This window comes from Cavia porcellus, unplaced genomic scaffold (assembly GCF_034190915.1).
Source record: "Cavia porcellus strain 051 isolate PalLab524CR breed Dunkin Hartley unplaced genomic scaffold, mCavPor4.1 scaffold_29, whole genome shotgun sequence".
Taxonomy (NCBI): domain Eukaryota; kingdom Metazoa; phylum Chordata; class Mammalia; order Rodentia; family Caviidae; genus Cavia; species Cavia porcellus.
Window position 1 is genome coordinate 45,131,706 of NW_026947512.1, and position 20,297 is coordinate 45,152,002.

The window sequence follows — 20,297 nt, forward strand, 5'->3', positions numbered from 1 at the left end:
TTTCATTAGAAAAATTATGGAAGACATTAAGTATTAGAAGTACAGACATAATCTATTAATTAAAGCTATTTTTTCCAGGCTGGGGATTTAGCACAGTGGCATAAGCGCCTGCCTGGGAAGCGTGAGGTCGTGAGTTCAATCCCCAATACCAAAAGAAAAAAAAAAGTTATTTTTTCCAAGAAACTAAACGGTTATATAACCACACTTAAAATGTTTTCTACTATGAATCTAAAAATAATTCTACAAGCTATATAAACTGAAAATTTATTACAATACATATTTTCCAATGATATTTTTCATATCAGGTGTGTTGTAACATGAAGCTTTGTATTTCCTATCAGTGCATAAAATTATAGTTACTGTGAGGGGATTGACAAATGACACAATGTGGTCACTGCTGAACAAAACAAATAAAAACAATTTGGTCTCTAATAAAATGACATCCTCTTTTTGTACCAAGTATACATTAACACAAAGCCTATCCCAAACATAAAGTCAATTTATATTATAATGTCATACTGGGCTGGGGATTTAGCTCAGCGTCATAAGTGCTTGCCTTGCAAGTGTGTGGTCATGAGTTTGACCCCTGGTGCCGATAAAAAAGAAAAAGACAAAAAATAAAAAATAAAAAAATATCATACTATATTTGAGGTGTCTTTGAGTAAGCTCACTGTTCACAGAATTGCTCCCTGTTCAGGTATTTTAAATTCATACTTACCTTTACTTTCCAAACCAAAAGGTAGACATGTTTTTTAGTTATGAAAAGAAAAACAAATGACACTACTTCATTTCTAACAAAAGACCTAGGTACTTTCACAGCATGCTCATTGTGCAGCCCAGGCCTAGCACAAGAAGTGAAGGCAGAAAGCTGCTAAACAAAGTCGGGCAGGCAGAAAAAACCACCAGGATACTCCCCAGTGCTCCTCAGGGCAGACCCAATGTCATCACAAGGACCCTGTGAGAGAAAAGGAAGAATGGGAGATCTGAAGACACTATGCTGCTGGGTTTTGAAACTGGAAGAAGACCAGAAACCACTGAGTGCAGTGTCCCTTCAGGAAGGTGGAAGAGGCAAGGAGGGGAGCGCTTCCTCCAAACCTTCAGCTGGAATGCTATTCTGCTGGTATCGTGATCCGTGACAGACTTCTGAGATCCAAAACCGTAAAATAAATTTGGATTGCTTGAAGTCACTAAATTTGTTACAGGGCATAGTGAGTTCAAGGCCAGCCTGAACTACAAGGTGAGACCCTGTCTCAAGAAAACAGAACAAACAAAAAAAAGCTAATACCATTAAACAACTAGCATTATTGAAATGCCACAGGCTGTATGTTAGCAGCAAAAATTTTACACACTCCAGATTTGCTTTCTCTACTTACAAAAAGCATGGAGCCTTTTTGGAAAGCATTTCCAGTCACTTTGTTTTCATTGCAAAGCATGTAACAGGAGAGAGGGGAATTCTCTTAGGTTCATTAACCTGAGATCTGGGGTACCTAAAATAGAAATACCACTTAAAAAAGAAGTCTTATTCCATCACAACATTAAATAGTCCTACATATGGATACAGATAGGCTATTGTGACTACAATTTGTCCCTGGACAGCCTGTACAGGTGCTTGCTTTAGATTTTAATTATGGGCAGGATGGTGCTGACACCTTTCACACAAGCAGAAAAATGGAAATGATCACTTCCTGTTTCACTGCCACAGTCACTGCTGCTTTCCACGCTCTAGAGTTCACTTTCATTCTAGCCCAAGACCTGACACAAATAACAAAATGGCAGTAAAGCCATTACTCTGCATAATGTAGTGGGTCCTTTTATTAACAAAATACTTAATTTTCAATTTCTGACAACCAAAATCTCTAAGCCACATTGGCTTGGCCAATTTTCACAAAAATATGTAAGGGAAAAGAAAATTTGTGTAAGTAAAGATAGCAGTATAGTAAGAATTATTATTTAAGTTTGTGAATTTTAACGTAATAGCATAGCTTTTAGAAAAGAAAAGAAAAGCCTTAAGAAGATTGCAAGTTTGCAGCCAGCCCACATAACTTAACAAGACCTCGATTTGAAATAAATTTTTGAAGGGCTGGGGATTTTGTTCTACAGTAGAGTACCTGGCTAGCATGACAAGGACCTGAGGTTCAATCCCTGGTACCACAAAGAGCAAAAAACATAAGTCTCTCATAGTCATCCTAAACAACTATAGGAAGGCAACTTTTTTTCTAATGAGTAACTTCTAAGTGGAAACTTACTTTGCAGAAGTAAATAATGTACAAGTTCCTTAAATAAAAACTTTCATTTACATCTTAAATCATTAATTATTCAAGAACAGATGAGTAGAGCAGAGCGTAGTGGTACACACTGTAGTCCCAGCACTCAGGAGGCTGAGGCAAAGAGACTGCTACAAGTTTGAGGCTAGCCCTGACCACACAGTAAGTTTAAGGTTAGCTTGAACAAAATAGTGAGATCCTGTCTCAAAAAAAAGAAAAAAAAAAGTAGAGTTGAGTAGAAAAAAATCCTTTCCACATTTTATTATGTTGGTTTTTTTTCCCCCTAGAAGACAGGATCTCTCATTGTGTAATTTAGGCTGGACTTGAATTCACAGGGATCCTCTTGCCTCAGCCTCCTGAGTGCTGGGATTCCAGCATGCACCATAATACAATGCCTGGGTTCACACAGGCATTTTAAAATGAGAAATTATGCCACTTAATTTACTATAAAAGAATATAAGAGCTCTACTGTTATTGATAGAAACCAGTAGCAGCCAAAGTCCGTTTATGTTAAACTGTCTGTGTCTGCCACACAACGATGTTCACATTCTCAACTGTGGCTCTTAAGCCAAATTAACACTGGAAGGTAAGGAGCTAGGGGTTCTCCATTCCACCAGTTAAGTACATCTGGCTTCTAACTTATCCCATACTCTCATCTTCACAATGAAATGCACTGACCAGTTAAAAACTGACCATGGAAATATTTTCCAACCTTTGTTTCCATCTTTGTACAATATAGAGACAAAATGTACTTAGTATATATTGCATGTCTAGACAAAGGTTTACTTGTTTTCAAGAGAAAGGTGGAGATTTAGCTCAGCAGCATAAGCACCTGCCCTGCAAGCAGGCAGTCGTGAGTTCAATCCCCGGTACCAATAAAAAGACAAAAAAAAAAAAAAAAAAAAAAGAGAGAGAGAGAGAGAGAGAAAGATTCCAGCCAGGCCTAGTGGTACAAACTTGGAAGCCCAGCAGGCTACAGCAGGAAGACTGCTGTGTGCTTGAGGCAAGCCTAGACTACACAGTAAACATGTCACAAAACACAATTCTGAGAGAAATCTATCTACACAAAATCATTCTAAACTAATAAGCATGAACTAGCCACACCACCACCACCAGGAAACTAAGTGCTGCTTTGCCTCTGACAGACTCAAATTTCATTTTTTGTATCTTTTTCCTAGCAGAGTCCAGGTCTTTTAAGACATGTCTCCATTACCGAATACCTACCACATACAGGCTCTCCTAAGGTAGGGGGAAAGGCGAGACAGCTGGTCTATGGAGCTTAAGAAAACAAGACAAGGGGGCTGGAGATTTAGCTCAGTGGCATAAGCAAGCAGGCAGTCGTGAGTTCGATCCCTGGTACCGATAAAAATGAAAAAGACAAAAAAAAAAAAAAAAAAAAGAAAAGAAAAGAAAACAAGACAAGTTCAGAGTAATGCTACTATAAAACAGCATAGTCTGATACACCTAAGGGAAGCTAACAATGGAATCAAGACTAGGAAAAGCCTAGAAGACAAAGGTGATGGATCATTAGACAATGTCTTCCTTTTCTATTCAAGGTTACATTGTTTCAGAAGTTTCTAAGGTATTGCCATGATAAAAAGACATAGTTAAGTATTCCAGGTGACAAAAAGTTTAAGCCTTAAATATTATTTCACCATAATTAGTCCAAAATATACTAAAATGAAGAAAATGCATTCTACATTTAAATCCCTTTGTTGGTCAGGTCAGTAGAGTATTAACAAATGTATCAATTAAAAGAATTTTAAAAATACAATGAATTTATTTACTAAAATAGCAACCACTTTGGACAAACAAGTTTTTGAAACTTCAACCCCACAAAAACATACAAATACAGTAATCACAACAGTAAAGGCTGTACTTCTTTAATATGTACGTCTTTCTTTTTACTAAGAACTATTCTCTGCTAGCCACATGAAACTACTTAGATTTGAACAAATTAAAGTTAAAAGTTAAAAATTTAGTTCCTCAATTATACTATCCGTATTTCAGGCATTCAAGATCAACATGCATCAAGGACTACCGCAGTAGTCAGCACAGATAGAACATGTCTCCATCACCACAGGAAACTCCACTGGACAGTGACAATTCACACTGTTTTTCAAAACTAACCTAAACAGGGACTGGGAATTTAGCTCAGTGGCTTAAGTGCCTGCCTGGCAAGCGCGAGGTCATGAGTTCGATCCCCGGCACAAACACAAAAAAATAATAACCTAAACAAAAACATTCTATAAATGCTTAAGAAATAAGATTTTGAAGATGTAGAATAGTGCTGTGATAGAAGAAAGACATCACATAAGAGGAAGCTTAGCAATCAGATCTATATGCTAGAAGATAAACTCAGGTAAATCAACATAAGTACAAAATTCTTTAAAAAGCCTGTTAGAGAAGTAGCGTATTTTTCTTTTTAAATTTTTCTCATTTAAAAGACTTAACAGAGCAAAAGTATCTTTAAAAATAGAATTTTATGGGGCTGGGGATTTAGCTCAGCGGCATAAGTGCCTGCCTGGCAAGTGCGTGGTCGTGAGTTAGATCCCTGGTACCGGTTTTTAAAAAAAAAAAAAAATAGAATTTTACTACCCCATAATCTGTTTAACATTATCACCTTAAATAGTTAAACTTTGACTTAAAATTTTCCACTAAAAATGTATTAAGGGAAAGATGGGAGAGTCAGGTATAGTGGCACATGCCTGTAATCCCTGCATTTAGGGAGTCTGAGGCAGGAGGGTTGCCAGAAGTTAGTTAGCCCAGGTTACACAATGAATTCAAAGCCAGCTTGCACTACAAAGTGAGACTCTGCCTCAAAAAAACAAACTGATAACAAAACAAAACAAAACAAAACACCCAAAGATGGTGGTAAAATACATTAAAATCTTCATTATCAGATGACCTCAAAGAAGTAGAATACAGTTAGCTGACCACTTACCATTACAATTATTTGAATACAGAATGACCTAAAATTGCATATTTTTTCACTAATTTTTATAGGATAATAAGAAACATAAAAATGACAATTTCATCAAACTTGCTCAATAATTTTTCTGTGTATATTAAAATATCCAATACACAACAAAAGTTACAATCTGGACAGTAAGTTTCTTTCCAAATTTGTTTTGCGTGATTGTCTTTTTGTGTATGTGTGCGGATGAGCTAAATCCCCAGCCCTATTATTGTCTTTTGAAGAACACAGTTCACCCTATTGTGTTGGCCATTTTTTCCTGTGGGTAGTACAATTCAATAAACTATCTATCCACTAGACATAATGGTGAAGACATTAATGATGGACGTCCTAGTTGGCATTTCACTATGATGTATTTTTTTAATTATTTGGTGCACTAGACCTAATCTAAATTGTAAATGACTTTTTGAACTTCTTTGTTTTGAATGAATAATAAATGATTTCAATATTGTTTGGTCCAGAAGGTACATAAATATTTTATAGTCATATTTTCTCCTCAGTTTTTGATTACAGGATAGCTTATTAGATATTGGCCAACTCTGTCAACATTATCCATAGAATTATTATAATCATTGACCACTACTGGAATTTTCTTAGTTTTGTTTCTTTTTTCAAGTTCAATCACTTCTGTATTATGAATAGTTGACAATAAGGAGATGACTTTTTTGTCCTTCCATTTCATAACACACTTTTCCTCTCCGATATGCTAACATTTCTCTTTTTTTACTTTTCTCTTTTGTAGATCTTTTGACACTTCCTTCCTCTTTGGACTCAATGTCCTAAATGTGTCTATTTTATATGGTAAAAGACTATCACTAAGTTCTAGAGAAGTACAAAAAAAGAAATCTAATGTACTTATAATAAGTTTTTACAGATTATGCCACAAAACTATAGGCTATTTTTCACAAATAAACACAAATTAATAAAATAACTAGAATGTACTATCAGATTTCACTAGAGACAGACAACAAAGGTGAATACATTCTAAATTTTAAAAGCATGCAAAAAAAATAGTTGACATAAAATAAGTAAATAGATGAATCTGTATCTCATGCGAACAACTATCAACTGGTTGAAATGACACCTGCCTGAATGACACCTGGGATAGTCAGAATGGAAACTGTCCAAGTGATGCTCAGGGTAAGGGGTTAAGTGATCAACAAAATACAAACAAATCCCACAAACAAACCCAAAAACCTGTATCTTATTTCATTTAACCATAAGCAATGTTAACCAAATATAACTACAGTATTCATTTAATTGTTCCATGAAATTATAAAATATTTAAGTTGTTATACAGCTCTTAATTTTTCCTCACTAAATCATATTACTGAATTAGCTTATATCAACGCAAGTACTAGTAAAACACTGTGTGTTCCCCCGTTTGGTTTAGCCACAACAGTCTTCACTTTGTTCTTGACCACACCCAGTAACGAAGACATGCTATTATCACTTGAAGAAAATGTATATTAATGTCCAGCCTCTTACAACAAAGGTTAGACTAGCTCACAATGAAAATTACTACAGACTAAGTAACTTCAATCAGTCATCTTGTTCCATTACTATGAAGTTTAGTAAACTAACAAATCATCCACATACTTTGCGACTTTTTCAATACCAACATAGTTCAGGCTGACTTCAATTTTGTGATGATCCTCTTGCCTCAGCTCCTCATGTGCTACAATTACAGGTGTGCATCACATTTGGTGAAATTCTTAAATTATAGTAAAACAGTCTTTGATATCAGTTCTTAAATTTTGTAAATGTTCAAATTTTAGTTTCTTATACTCTTGGATTCTCTATTCCCCACAAGACAGAAGAGAATGTATGCCAAAAACTACATGAATGTTTAAAGTACTAAGCAATTCATCATATCTAAAATAAAATTTTCTATTTATTTATTTCCCTCAAGATTATTTTGGGTGTTATTTGGTTTGTTTTAGCTCATCAGTGTTATCACCTTAGTATTTCAGGTTCGATTATTTACTTTCAAAATAAGCAGTAAAAGATACTAGAACTTCATATCGAATATTCACATTTTACATCATCTATTTGTTTTATCTGAACACTAAAGCTTTGGTGCAGTCATAGCCACCATGAAGTTGTAAAAACAACAGTGGAAGTAATTTGGACTGGAAAGTTAACTTCATGTTCATACTTGTACCAGGATGAATTCTCTTACCTACTGAGAAGTGTTAGTTAACATTCAACATTTAATTTCTAATGAAAGTGAATTTAGGCAATTGAGTTCATTTCTTCATCTATTAAACATATGATTAAATACAAGTTCATTTACATACGATTTTTCTTTTCCTTTTTTTCAGTACTGGAAATTACACCCGAAATCTTCACCCTGAGCTACATACCAGCCCTTTTAAAAATTGTCACTTATGCAATAAGAGTCGAGGCTGGGCTCGAACTTGCAGTCTTCCTGCCTCAACCCAGAGTGCTGGGATTACAGAAACATGGGACTACCATATCCAGCCTCTTTCCTCTTTCTAATTCACTTTCTCCTTCCTTCCTTCCCTCCCTCTTCCCACCACTTTCCTTTCTTTTGTGCTGGGAATTGAATCCAGTTTTGCACATACTAGACAAGTGCTCTACCACTGATGTATAGTACCAGTGTATCTGTTTGTGTTTTTAAAAACAGTATTTATTATCACCTATATGCCCGCATGGTCCTAGCATTTGCAGTTAAAATCCATTTAACTCCAAGAAATAGGAATTTTCATCTCTATTTGAAGATAAAAATATTGATCCTCAGTGATAAGGTGAACTAGGGACAGAACTTCAACCTCCTCAACTCCAGAACTGCTCTCCCCTCCCCACTTAGTTTTAAAAAAAGAGTGGGGGGCGGGGTTTCAGCTAACTGGCTTAAAGCAAACAGAACAGCTTTCTGGGGTAAAGGTCAATTAGAGCAAATCAAACCACTCAATAAAAACAATATCATGCTTTTATAAGGTGACAAATTTACTACAGTGAAATATACAAACAACACATATTTAAGTTTTCTGAAACCAGTTGTTTCAAGTGGGCGTGTGGCATACATCTGTAATACCAGCACTTGGGAGTCTAAGGCAGGGGTGCCTCAAATTCAAGGCCAACCTGGACTACAGAGTAAATTCAAAGCTAGTCTGAACAACAAAGTTTTGAGACCTTGTTTCAAAAAACAAAAATGAACTGGGCATGGTGGCACATACCTGTAATCCCAGCACTCTGGAGTCTGAGGCAGGAGAATCAATGTGCGTTCAAGGGCCGCCTGGGCTACAAAGTGAGCTCAAGGCCAGCCTGAACTGCATAGTGAGATCCTGTCTCAAAAAGACAAAACAAAATAAAACACAAAAATAAAATAAGTTGTTTCAGCTAGGCACAGTAGTCTATGCTGGTAATCGTAGCACTCAAAAATCTGAGAAAGAGGATCACCATCTGAGGCCAGCCTGGGCTACATCTCAAAAAATAAACAATAAAGAATTATTTCTAATCAAACTTGAAAAAAAATATATTTTAAACCAATACGACTATATATATATTTTTGATGTATATTTTAAACCAATACAAGTTCTCTTAATAGGTATCTTGATTGGACATGAAAATAATTTTATAATTCAAAAAAACTATGTCATACTTTTTTCATAAACTAAATCTTTGTCAGTTTTGTTTTTATTATATATTTATTTTGAGATGGGAATCTTGTTATATAGTTCAAGCTGGCCTGAACTCACTAGCCCAGACTAGTTTCTGGGCTCGTGGTGATCCTCCTGCCTCAGCCTCCCAAGAGCTGGTATGCCACCACACTGCTGTCAGGTTTTTTAACATAGGACATAGGTAGATCTTTTCATGAAAGACCTTCCAAAATCTCTCACAAAGTTCTATAAAGTATGCGCCACACACATTGTTTCTTGTATATTGTGTACACTTTAACTCTTTTTTTCTTTTTCTGTACCTGGGTTCTCACTATTATGTTGCCCTAGGCTGGTCTCAGGATTCCTCTTGGACTCAGCCTTCAGATTAGCTGGGAGGAGGAGTTTGCCACTATACTTGCCATTATTTCTGGCTTATACTGTACTTTAGAAGTCACAGGTAAGTGCAATTCTTAAAAAGCTTTTTTGAGTCAGCTGTGGTGGTGCACACCTGCAATACCAGACAGGACAGGTTGAGGCAAGAGGATTCCAGCTGAGCAATTTAGCAAAATGCTATCTCAACACAACACAAATACCTTTATAATATTAAAATTTTAAATAGGTTTGAATATTTTTGGAAATGTTCTGAAAAGGCTGTGATGATGGTTACTGTATACTTTAAATAGGTAAAATGTTTGGTATGTGAATTATATCTCAATGAAGTATTACAGATTGAACACTCTTATTGAAAAGTCTAAAATCCAAAATGCTTCTACCAGGTGTGGTAGTGTACAACTGTAATCCCTGCCTCAGAATCTGAGGCAGGAGGACTGCCATGAGTTCTAGGCCAGACCAGGTAACAGAGTTAGTTCAAGTGCAGCCTAAACTGCACAGTGAAGTCCTGTGTCAAACACAAAACAAAACAAGTTTTCAAACCTGAAACTTTATGTGCACTGACCTGAGGCCACATGTGGAAAAACTCTGCACATGTGACAACCTTCAAAATACAAGCACACTAAAGATACTGTATAAAACTCCCTTCAGGGCTGGGGATGGAGCTCAGTGGTACAACATATGCTTAGCTTATATAAGCCCTTGGTTCCATTTCTACCACCATAAAAATAACAATGAAACACTTCGTGGTCTTGCTGTGTAAGGTAAAAACATGAAAATGAATGTTTTGCTCAGATTCATGTCCCATCCTATGTTGGGTATGGTGGCACACACCTGTAATCCTAGCACGCAGGAGGATAGCCAGGCATTTGAGGCCAGCTGGGCTACCTAGTGAACAAGACCAGAATGAACTACAAAGCAAGATTCTGTCACAAACAAAGTCATCTCATTAGATATGCAAATATCCCAAAATCCAAAAATACATAAAGTGTCAAACATTTTGGATAAGGAAAATTTACCTTGCATTTAAAAAAAAAAAAAAAAAAAAACCTTTTCTGGAGAACAATTTGTAGATATGTAGGAAAAACTTTTGAAATGTTCACACATCTTTTGTCTACATGTGTGGGAGCCACTGGGACTATAACAAGGGCCTCATATATGCTAGGCAAATGCTCTGGCACTGAGCTCGGTTTTCTATATGGGTCAGGGTCTACCTAAACTGCCCCGACTGGCTTCCAACTTTCAATCCTCCTGCTCAGCTTGCCAAGAAACTGGGGATTACAGATGTGTGCTACCATGCTCAGCCATTCATATATCTTTTAAGTAATATTACTTCTAGGAATTTATTGTAGTGAAATAATCATATAGATTATTTTAGTATATAAAGATGTTAATTCAATTATAATATGCAAAAATTTTAAGTTACACTACTTAAATGACCACCAATAGTGGAACAGTAAACACTACATAACACCAATAATAAATTACATGTCAGTTTCAAAGTCACAATCTCAAAATACACTTACTCCACAATATATTAATAAAATGTTACAAAATCATATAAATGTACAATTTCAGTTTTGTTTAGAAACAACCATATAGAAGAAAAAGTACAATCATAGATCAGGACACAGAACAAAATAGTAGTAGTAACTTCCAGCTGGTAGGATTTTGGATAACTTTAATCATCTTTATAACTTTCTACTTTTCAATTTCTATATAACAATCTTTTCCTACCTTAAATACAATATGTTATTTAAAAACCCTAGTAGCCACCTTGGAAAAGTTCAAATTTCCTACCAAAAAATGAAAAAAGAACCATCAGCAGTTGAGAGTACTATGGGTATGTGTATATATATATATGTTTGAGTATACATATGCTCATATCTATATCTCAAAACCTTAATTCCATCATTCAATAAAATAAATCCTAATGATTAAGGCACCTGTGTGTGTGTGTGTGCGCGCGCATGCTGGGGACTGAACTCAGGGCCTTGTGCATGCAAAGAATGAACTATACTACTGACCCATATCCCCAACCCAATTAAGGCTTAATTGTATGGGAGGTAACAACACAGAAACTATGAAGCAGTAAAAGAATACAACTCTACACATAAAACCAAATTTATGTTTTTAAAATTATATCAGCTGGGCATGGTGGTGCATGCCTGTAATCCTAGCACTGGAGAGGCTAAGCCAGGAAGATCACCTCAAGTTTGAGGCCAAACTGGGCTAAACAGTGAGTTCAAGGCCAGCCTAAATTCTCCTGACAGGGAGACCCTGTCTCAAAAAACCTAAAATAATATCAAATCATATACATCTAAGAAAACCCAATCTACATGTCCTTTTAAATATTTTAAATTATTATTCTTGCTGGGGAAAGAATTAACTAGAAATACATTTAACTTTCAGTTTAAGTTAAAAAATATTAGGATTGCAGATGTATCTCAGTGTCAAAGCACTTGCCTACTATGCATGGGTTTGATCCTAGTACCACCAACAAAAAAAGGAAAAATACACACAAATGAACTTCTTATGTACTACAGTCTTTAAAAACATGCTATTGTGAGGCTGGGGATTTAGCTCAGCGGCATAAGCACCTGCCTTGCAAGCAGGCAGTCGTGAGTTCGATCCCTGGTACCGATAAAAACGAAAAAGACAAAAAAAAAAAAAAAAAAAATGCTATTGTACTATGGAAAGGAATTTAAGAACTGAGGACTGTGGCACAGGCCTATAATCACAGCACTCAGGAGGACAGACAAAGATCCAGCCTTGAAAGCCAGATTGGGTGATAGTAAGACTCTGTTACGGAAGGGAAAAAAAAAAAGACAGGAAGGAAGGAAACTGGACATGCTGGCATATACCTATAATCCTGCAATCCCAGTGCTCTGGGATGTGAGGTAGGAGGATCGCAAGCTGGAACTCTGCCTTGGACAACTTATCAAGACTTTATCTCAAAATTTAAAAAAATAAACTGGGGTTGGTGGCACATACATGTAATCTCAGCAGTGGAGCAGCCGAGGCTGGAGGATTGCTGTGAGGCCAGCCCAGAACAGATAGTGAATTTGAGGCCAACATCAAGTACAAAGCAAGACCCTGATGGGGTTGGAGATTTAGCTCAGCGGCATAAGCGCCTGCCTTGCAAGCAGGCAGTCGTGAGTTCGATCCCTGGTACCGATTAAAAAAAAAAGACCCTTCTCAAAAAACCAAAACAATTAAAAAATAAACAGAAAGATCCACAGATGTAGCTACTTGCAAAGGCCCTGGGGTTCAACTTTCAGTCTTCTCCCCATCCCTAAAAAGGAAACTCAAGGATACAGAACAAAGCAAGAAATTGATATTCTACAGAAATTATTAAAAAATATGGTTTAAAGTGACAAAACTACAACAACCAAACAAAGGCATTAATTTACATATGCAGATGTACTAAAAATTGTCTTTGTCAAAGTCACCACTGCAGTTTTACGAAATACTGCAAGCAGTCAATGCAAAAAAAGGATTCAACTTTTTCTACTATCACAATCCTCAGCAGTCAACTTTTAAACTTTCCAAACATGAAAAACAATCAAGAAGTCCACAGAAGCACAATTCAGTAAGTTTCCCAAACTGCAGAAGGAATTTCGTTTACCTGACCAAATTACAGGAAAGATAAGACTCAAAAGGCACAAAGCATGAAGACTCCAGAACTGACTGTCACCAGTGATTACTTCTCAGGTACTTAGTGTGGTTATATTATCTTGAAAACAAGAAATTCAACTAGTTTTTGTGAAATAAAATGTAAGATACTTAAGTTAGGAAATTAACAATATAGATGAATCAGCATTTTTCTAAGTAAAAACCACTTGTAGAGTTAACATGCTCATCCAAAACCAAGTTATTCAATTCTACCAAAATGAACTCTGAGCAGTACTTTACATAGAACTTTTTTATGACTTAGTAATATATTTTGTTCTGCATTCATAAATAAAGCACTAAAATGTCAAATTACTAAATGCCTACCCTCGATATTAGATAGTTCCTTTCCCCCTTAAATGGCCCAAATATCCCTTTTGACAATAACTAAAACTTTCTATTTACAGAGCTGAGGATACAACACCTTCAGGGTTCAATCCCTAGCATCAAAACAAAAGCAAGCAAAAACTTATAATCTAGTTATTTCATTTTTGTATTTTCTTCATGGTTATGAAATTTTGCATATACACATATATCATTACATACTAATTTTACAAAGTTTCAGGTTTCATTGTCAGGTCGTGATTTAAAAAAAAAAAAATGAAACAAGAGTGTACTTTTATGCCTAAAGCCCAACTAACATCAGTGCAAAACCTGGTAAATCAATGAGATTGCTTCTGTGGCTTTTGTTATCGGGCTTGTTACCTGGTAACAGGCACATGATGTTTACCTTCTATTTGTTTATGACATACATGAAAGTATAATATGCTTCATTATGTTGTGCTATACAACTTTTAAAAAGCCAATTTTTAAGGTTTTGAGATACACTCTTGCTATTCAGTTTAGGCTGACCTTTACTGTAACTCAGTATGTGAGGCTGGCCTGAAATTCACAGTGATCCTCCTGCCTCACCCTCCCAAGTGCTGGGATTACAGGCAAGTGTCACCATGCTTGGCCAAGGTTTTTAATTATTATTTTTTTTATGATTGCTAAGAGAGGTTGGGTAACACAAGAATCAAGAGGCACCCTATTGTCTGGGGAGTTGCTAATATCCCTAGAAAGTCTCCATATGGTCTCAAATCAATTTGATAACTTAAATTTTGTTCTTCACATCAAATTCAAGGAAATTACCCTTTCATTTCATTAGTTTCATTAATGAAAATACCTACTAAGGGCCAGAGATATAGCTCAGCTGCACAAGCACCTGGCCTGGCAAGCACAAGGTCATGAGTTTGATCGCCAGTATCAAAAAATTAAAATAAAATCCTGACCTATATATTTTAGGAAGTATACATAGAATTTATATAAAAATTTTAAAAATTCCTATGGTTAGGACCAAGGGTTTAACTCAGTGGTACAAGCACCAGCCAGGCAAGTGCAAGGTCATGAGTTCGATCCCCAGTACCAAAAAAAAAAAAAAAAAAAATCCTATGGTTGAAAATATTTGTTATTTAATGTTCAACTGCCTATTAAAACAATACAAACTACAAAGCAAAAGGAAATACATTCTTTAATTTTCTTTAATCAAACTTACAATATGACCAGTTAATTCAGCCTGAGGACTGGGCTGAAACCTCAATTTCACCTATTATTTTTTCCTTGTATAAGGAATCAAACTCAGGGACTAGCAACTTGTCAAGCAGGTGCTGTGCCACTGAGCTACATCCCCAGCCTTTCACCCATTTATTGAGTCAAATAATTGTGTTCTCTAGATTCATTAACAACAATAACAACAAAGTTATTAGGTGGGAAATCTGTCAAACATCCCGAAGATGCTCTATACCATGTAAAGTATTATTAATGTTTCAATGTTATAGACAATTAAAATGAACACCGCCATGTAATTTTTTTTATTTTCTTATTCACTTTTTCTTCAACATAACTTAATGAGTAAAATCCATGTCTAAAATTTAAAAATATGGCAAGACTCTTTTTTAAATGAACCTTTTTTTTTTCTTTTGTCTTTTTTGAGACGGGGTCTCGCTATGCAGTTCAGGCTGGGCTTGAGCTCACTTTGTAGCCCAGGCTAGTCTCGAACTCACTACGATCCTCCCACCTCAGCCTCCCGAGCGTCAGGATTCAGGCGTGAGCCACCAGGCTGGCTTAATGAACCTTTTCATATTCAAAAATTTTGTCAGTAAGAAACTGTACTTTAGGAGTGATAACACACTCAGTAAAAACTGAACATTCTCTAACTTCATAAAATGTAAAATATGCCTTTACTTTTTTGTCATTCATACTGTACAGGTAAAACATTCTAATGCAAGTGTGCAAAGGTAACACAGGAAACAGGAAAGGTCAACAATAAACATGAAAACAAGACTGTAAGCTCTGAAAAAAAATAAAGTCAGTGTAATTCTTAAGTTTATCCTTATTAATGTTTATAAAAAGATTAGAGGGGCCAAGGCCTATCAGTGGCACAGCACCTGCTGGCAAGTTTAGTCAGGAATTTGATCCCCAATACCAAAAACCAAAACAAAATAAAAGATTAGAGTGTAGCAATAAAGCTTACCATTTATTTAAAAATGCAAATGCTGGATATGTTGTTTATTAACAAAGAAATAGTCATCTTAGTTGCTTCTTCAAAAAACAATAGCTTTTTTCTAAAGTAAAACTAAAAATAGGTTATGAGAAACAGACTTTGTGCCTAGATATGAAATTCTAAATTGTTTTAAAACTTTAAAATTTTTAATTTCTTCAGTGTCTACAACAGATAAAACTATTTTTTTGTTTTAAAAGAAACCAAAAAATATGTATCTATAGTAATCCATTTTCTTCTTAATAGGCAAAAATAATTAAAAAATAATCAACAGTGTCTCTGACGACTTTTTTTTAGCTTTTTGTTTTCAATTATGTATTTTTAGTTTCTTTTAAAAAAATTTACAAGTGTCTTATTTTCTTTCCAGGAGCCTGATTGAATGCCTGATTTGTTTATTCATTTCACTGCTATCTTGGTTAGTCACAATTTTATTAAAACATGAAAAATTCTGCCAAAAATTTTTACACAAAACACAAACTTCAATGTAACTTGGGCCAATTCATTTAGGTATATAAAAGTATTGAGTTCATTGAGGCATGTAAATATATTGTCTTTGCAGCTATTAGATGAACAAAATACAAAAAAAAAAAAAAAAAAATCCGTAAAGATCCACAGAGATCCCTCAAACTCATTCCCCTAAAAGTCTAACTTTGGGTTCAATTTCTAGTACCTTATAGATAGATAGAAAGAAAGAAAGAAAAGAAACTGAAAGAAAAAAATATGTCCAATATCTGGTATAAGAGAGACAGACAGAGAGGGAATATCCAGGTTCCATAAGGAGAAAAACTCTGGTTCTAAATACTATTTAAATGCTTAATAACATACAGGATGTTAAATTACTTAAACTCAATTTCTCCACCTGTAAAAAGGAGTAAAAGTACTAATAAAACTGTTGTGAGAATAAAAGGAAATCATACATGTAAGACACCCAGCACAGGACACTGTAAGAAGATAGCAAATGTTGGCAGTTACTAATATGATTATCATGAATATTATTTTAAACTCCAGAAACTACTGTCTGTAGAACCAGATTTGACAATGGTCATCAATCTTGCTGACAATTTCCTTTATTCAAAATTCAATCTAATCAGAGAGCATTTGTTAATTTACAGTGAAAAATGGAAATTACCACAAGTAGCAGAAGTGATAACCAAAAGGCAGGTAGGGTTGTAGGTGTCTAAGCGCCCTTCTTCATTAAGTGGAGACCTGCCCTGGGAATCAGACACTCATTCAAATTTTCAATATGATTTTAATCTACAATACTCATTTTCCTAAAAAGTATAGCACTGGTAGTTCATACAAATAACTTACCAAATAATCACAAATAACATGTCAGTTGAATGGGAAATGTAAATAAGAAATCTCTGTAAATATAAATTCCAACAAAACAAACAGAATGGCTTTTTTGGAATGGAACTTGTCCTCACAGAATTTCAAAACATTCAGGCTATTATTGAGTCAAACCACTCCAAGTTATACACTTAGTTTTTATTCTACAAACACTCTCAGAAAGTACTGTTCTGTCAATATTCAGTTTAATTTTTCCAACAAACCAAGAACACATCCCATGACTGTCTGTAAAAGACAGCACATTACTATTACAACAGATAAAATGAGTGTATAGTGTAAGAGAACTGAGTCTAACACATTACCATTTTAACATGAGTTGAGAGGGCCATTTTGTATATTAATGTAAGGGGTTAAAATCTGGATTACCGGGGCTGGGGATTTAGCTTAGCGGCATAAGCGCCTGCCTTGGAAGCAGGCAGTCGTGGGTTCGATCCCCGGTACCGATAAAAAGGAAAAAGACCAAAAAAAAAAAAAAAAAAAAAAAAAATCTGGATTACCCCATTACAAATATCAAACAACAAAAGATCATATATTTTTAATCCTTTTCAATATGAAAATAAAACATTCTAATACCTATTCATCTAACGTAAATCTGTCCGGCTTTAAGCCTTTAAAATAGTACAAGTGGTTACATTTGAATACATTAAAGAGTTACTCTGTAGCTTTACTGAGTGCCTTGACTTAAAAAAAAAAAAAACTGGCAACTCAATGAAGCTTTAAGAACTTTGTGCCTACTTCATAGATCATTGCACTGTGCTCAACTGGCATTTGGAAACTGTATTGAGTTAGCTATGTGAAAGCAGAGGGAAGAAGTGAAGCAAAGAATTTATTTAAAAAAAGGAAAGTACTACCTTCATACACCCACCACCTATGAGCAAGAGGTATCAGAAACAGAATTTTTAAATACACACATTTCTAATTTTCCAACATGCAAACGGGTAATCTACCACAGACAGATCTTCCTACTCCTTCTCATCCCCATACAGTGTTTTGCCAAGAGCACAGCCCCAAGTAAAATAAGCGATGCTATTTCCTTGTTTACTTAAAGAATTGCAGAAAACATGTTGACTGCTTCTGAGGCATTTGAAACCAATCAAATATTTAAGACTTTTCACGATCACGTTTGAAATAGAGTAGTAACAATCCTTCAGCTTTTTTAAAAAATCGTTTTAAATTTACAAAAAGGGTTAAATCTTACACTGCAGTTCATCACTCTGCCTTGTTTGCAACCAGAAGAGGAAAAAACAGGGGAGAACAGCAAAACACACAAGATGGAAAACATCACTACTTCCTTTGGTGGTTATGAATAATTGTAAATGACCCAAGAGGTAAGGGAAAAGAGTTCATGAATGGAAAGAAGCGGGGTTAACAATGTAAGCCAGTCCCTTCCAGATTCACACTGATGTCGGTGGCGAGGAAAAGGAATTTATTTACTCTGCAGTGTCTGGCAGCAAACATGGCTGCCCCTGCCCCCTTTAAATCGGAATAGTCTTCTTTCCCTCTCCAAAACCATCAAATTATGACCATGTCTGTCTTCCTACCATAACACAAACACGTCTCCTCTGCCCTCACAACAGTGACATACACACACACACACACACACACACCCATTCCACAACAATCACAACCATAACCACTAGCTTCTCTATCTATAGCCCCAAATAAAAGGCAGGAATACACAAATACGGAACAAAAGGCACTGCTTCTAACACTTTACCTCCATCCCCTGCTTTCCCTCCCACTCTGTGACGCCTGATCAATCCTTCTCACCCTTTCAACATTCAGTTAATTGCCCTCCCTAACCCAATTCTGGGTCTTCCAATTTCCTGTGTCTATCTCCAATCCTCATGGTTGCATCCTGATTGGAATCAATCATTTCTCATCCTTTTTTTTCCTAACCCATCTTTCCCTCCACTTTCATTCCTTCATTGCTCCGTTGATTCCCAAAAGATACCCCATTTCCCTCAAATTCTACCCTCCTCACCCAGCCTCTTGGTTCCCACACTCGACCCGCAGAACACCCCAATTCGCAATCACCCGGGTCCCTAATCTTCTCTAAATCTAACTCTTTCCTCTCTCCTATTCCTCCCCCATCCCACCTCCACTCCCAATTCCCAGCTCAGCGCCACTACATCCTTCATCCCAAACCTGCTTCCCCTGCCCCACCCCCGAGCCCCTCCACACCCCCGCCGCGCCATCTGCTCTTCCTTCCGCGCTCTCCTGGAACCTTTGGGGACACCCGCTTCTCCTCCTGCCCCAGGGTCACCCCTCACCCCTGCCCAGTCTCTAGGCCGCCCCCTCCCCGCCATGCCCTTCCTCGCGACACGCGCGCGCGCGCGCGCGAACACACACACACACACACACACACACACACGCACTTTACCTTCAGTTTGTTCCATTCTAACCCCCGGGCCGTGTCAGCGCGATCACAGGAGAGACACGGAGGCCCGGACTGGGGCTGGTGTACGGGCCGGCGCCGCAGCCACGGCGGGGGGAGACAGACCCAAACTAGGCCGCATCAAAGCCCGGGACTAGATTTCTCCCGCGCGGGGCGCCCCTGCCATGGCGGCCGGCACGGAGGAGGGCCACGGCCGAGCCCGGCCGGACGCGCTGCGGTAGGAAAGAAGCTGCTACGGAGGTAGTGTGGGAGGCCGGACGGCGGGACTAGGGCCGCCGCGCCGCCGCCGGAGCCCGGGCGGAGCCTGAGGTGACGGCCCGGCGCGGCAGCGGGGTGCTGGGGTCGCTCGGCTCCGCGCGCCCTCTGCTGCACCCGAGCACAGCCCCGGCCTCGGCCTCCACCCCCGCCTCCGCGCTGGCCGCCGCTCCCGCTGCCGCCGCCGCCGCCGCCGCCGCCGCCGCCGCGCACAAAGTCCCCCCGCCCGGCTCTCGGACGCCGCCGCCAAATCCTCAGCCCCTCATTGGGCGCGGGCCGCGACGGCTGCCGGGAAATGCAGTCCGGGCTCGGGCCTCGGGGCGAGGGAGGGCGGGAAGGCTGCAGTGCGAGCGCGTCCGGAACGGACGGAGACCGCCAGAGACCTGGCCAGGAAGGGACTGAAGGGACGAAACGAAAACAAAACCCGACGGAGGGCGGGCGGGGCTGCGGGGCGGGGCCTGCGAGGCGAGACACGGCTCGTGCGTGTCCTTCATCTGAGGAGAAACAGCGCGTCTTAGACGCCGCGCGGAGCTCCTCAGAGCGGAACTGCCGCGCGCTCCCGAGGTGGCCGGAGGAACGACACGCGGGCGCCGGGTCGGGAAGGCTGGCCAGGGGCGGGCTCCCCCGGAGCCTCTGTTCCGCGCTGTCTCCGCCCGACAGCTGTCAGAGAAGGCTCCTGTCGAACAGCCTGCGTGTGAACCCGGGGCGGCAGCTCGGTGCTCGCTCCCGGGCCGGGAGTGGAGACAGCCTCCCGGGCAGGCCTGCCGCGGGCCTCGGGGCCCCGCGCACTGCCTGGGAGGCCGGCGGTGTCCTCCACGCAGAGCAAGCC

The 20,297-nt window shown here is 38.3% G+C and overlaps 1 protein-coding gene across 7 annotated transcripts in view; it reads right to left on the reverse strand.

Moving 5' to 3' along the window:
* The window catches only part of Nsd3 (nuclear receptor binding SET domain protein 3), a 132,166-nt gene extending 112,550 nt beyond the window's left edge, over positions 1–19,616 (reverse strand). For 5 of the 7 annotated variants that reach the window (XM_003462876.4, XM_013144693.2, XM_013144694.2 and 2 more), the window contains exon 1: positions 19,199–19,616. The gene's annotated coding sequence lies outside the window, so the exon portion shown is untranslated. The remainder of the gene's footprint in view (positions 1–19,198) is intronic. The other 2 variants (XM_013144695.2, XM_005000418.4) reach the window with 2 other exon arrangements.
* Between the last annotated feature and the right edge of the window lie 681 nt (positions 19,617–20,297).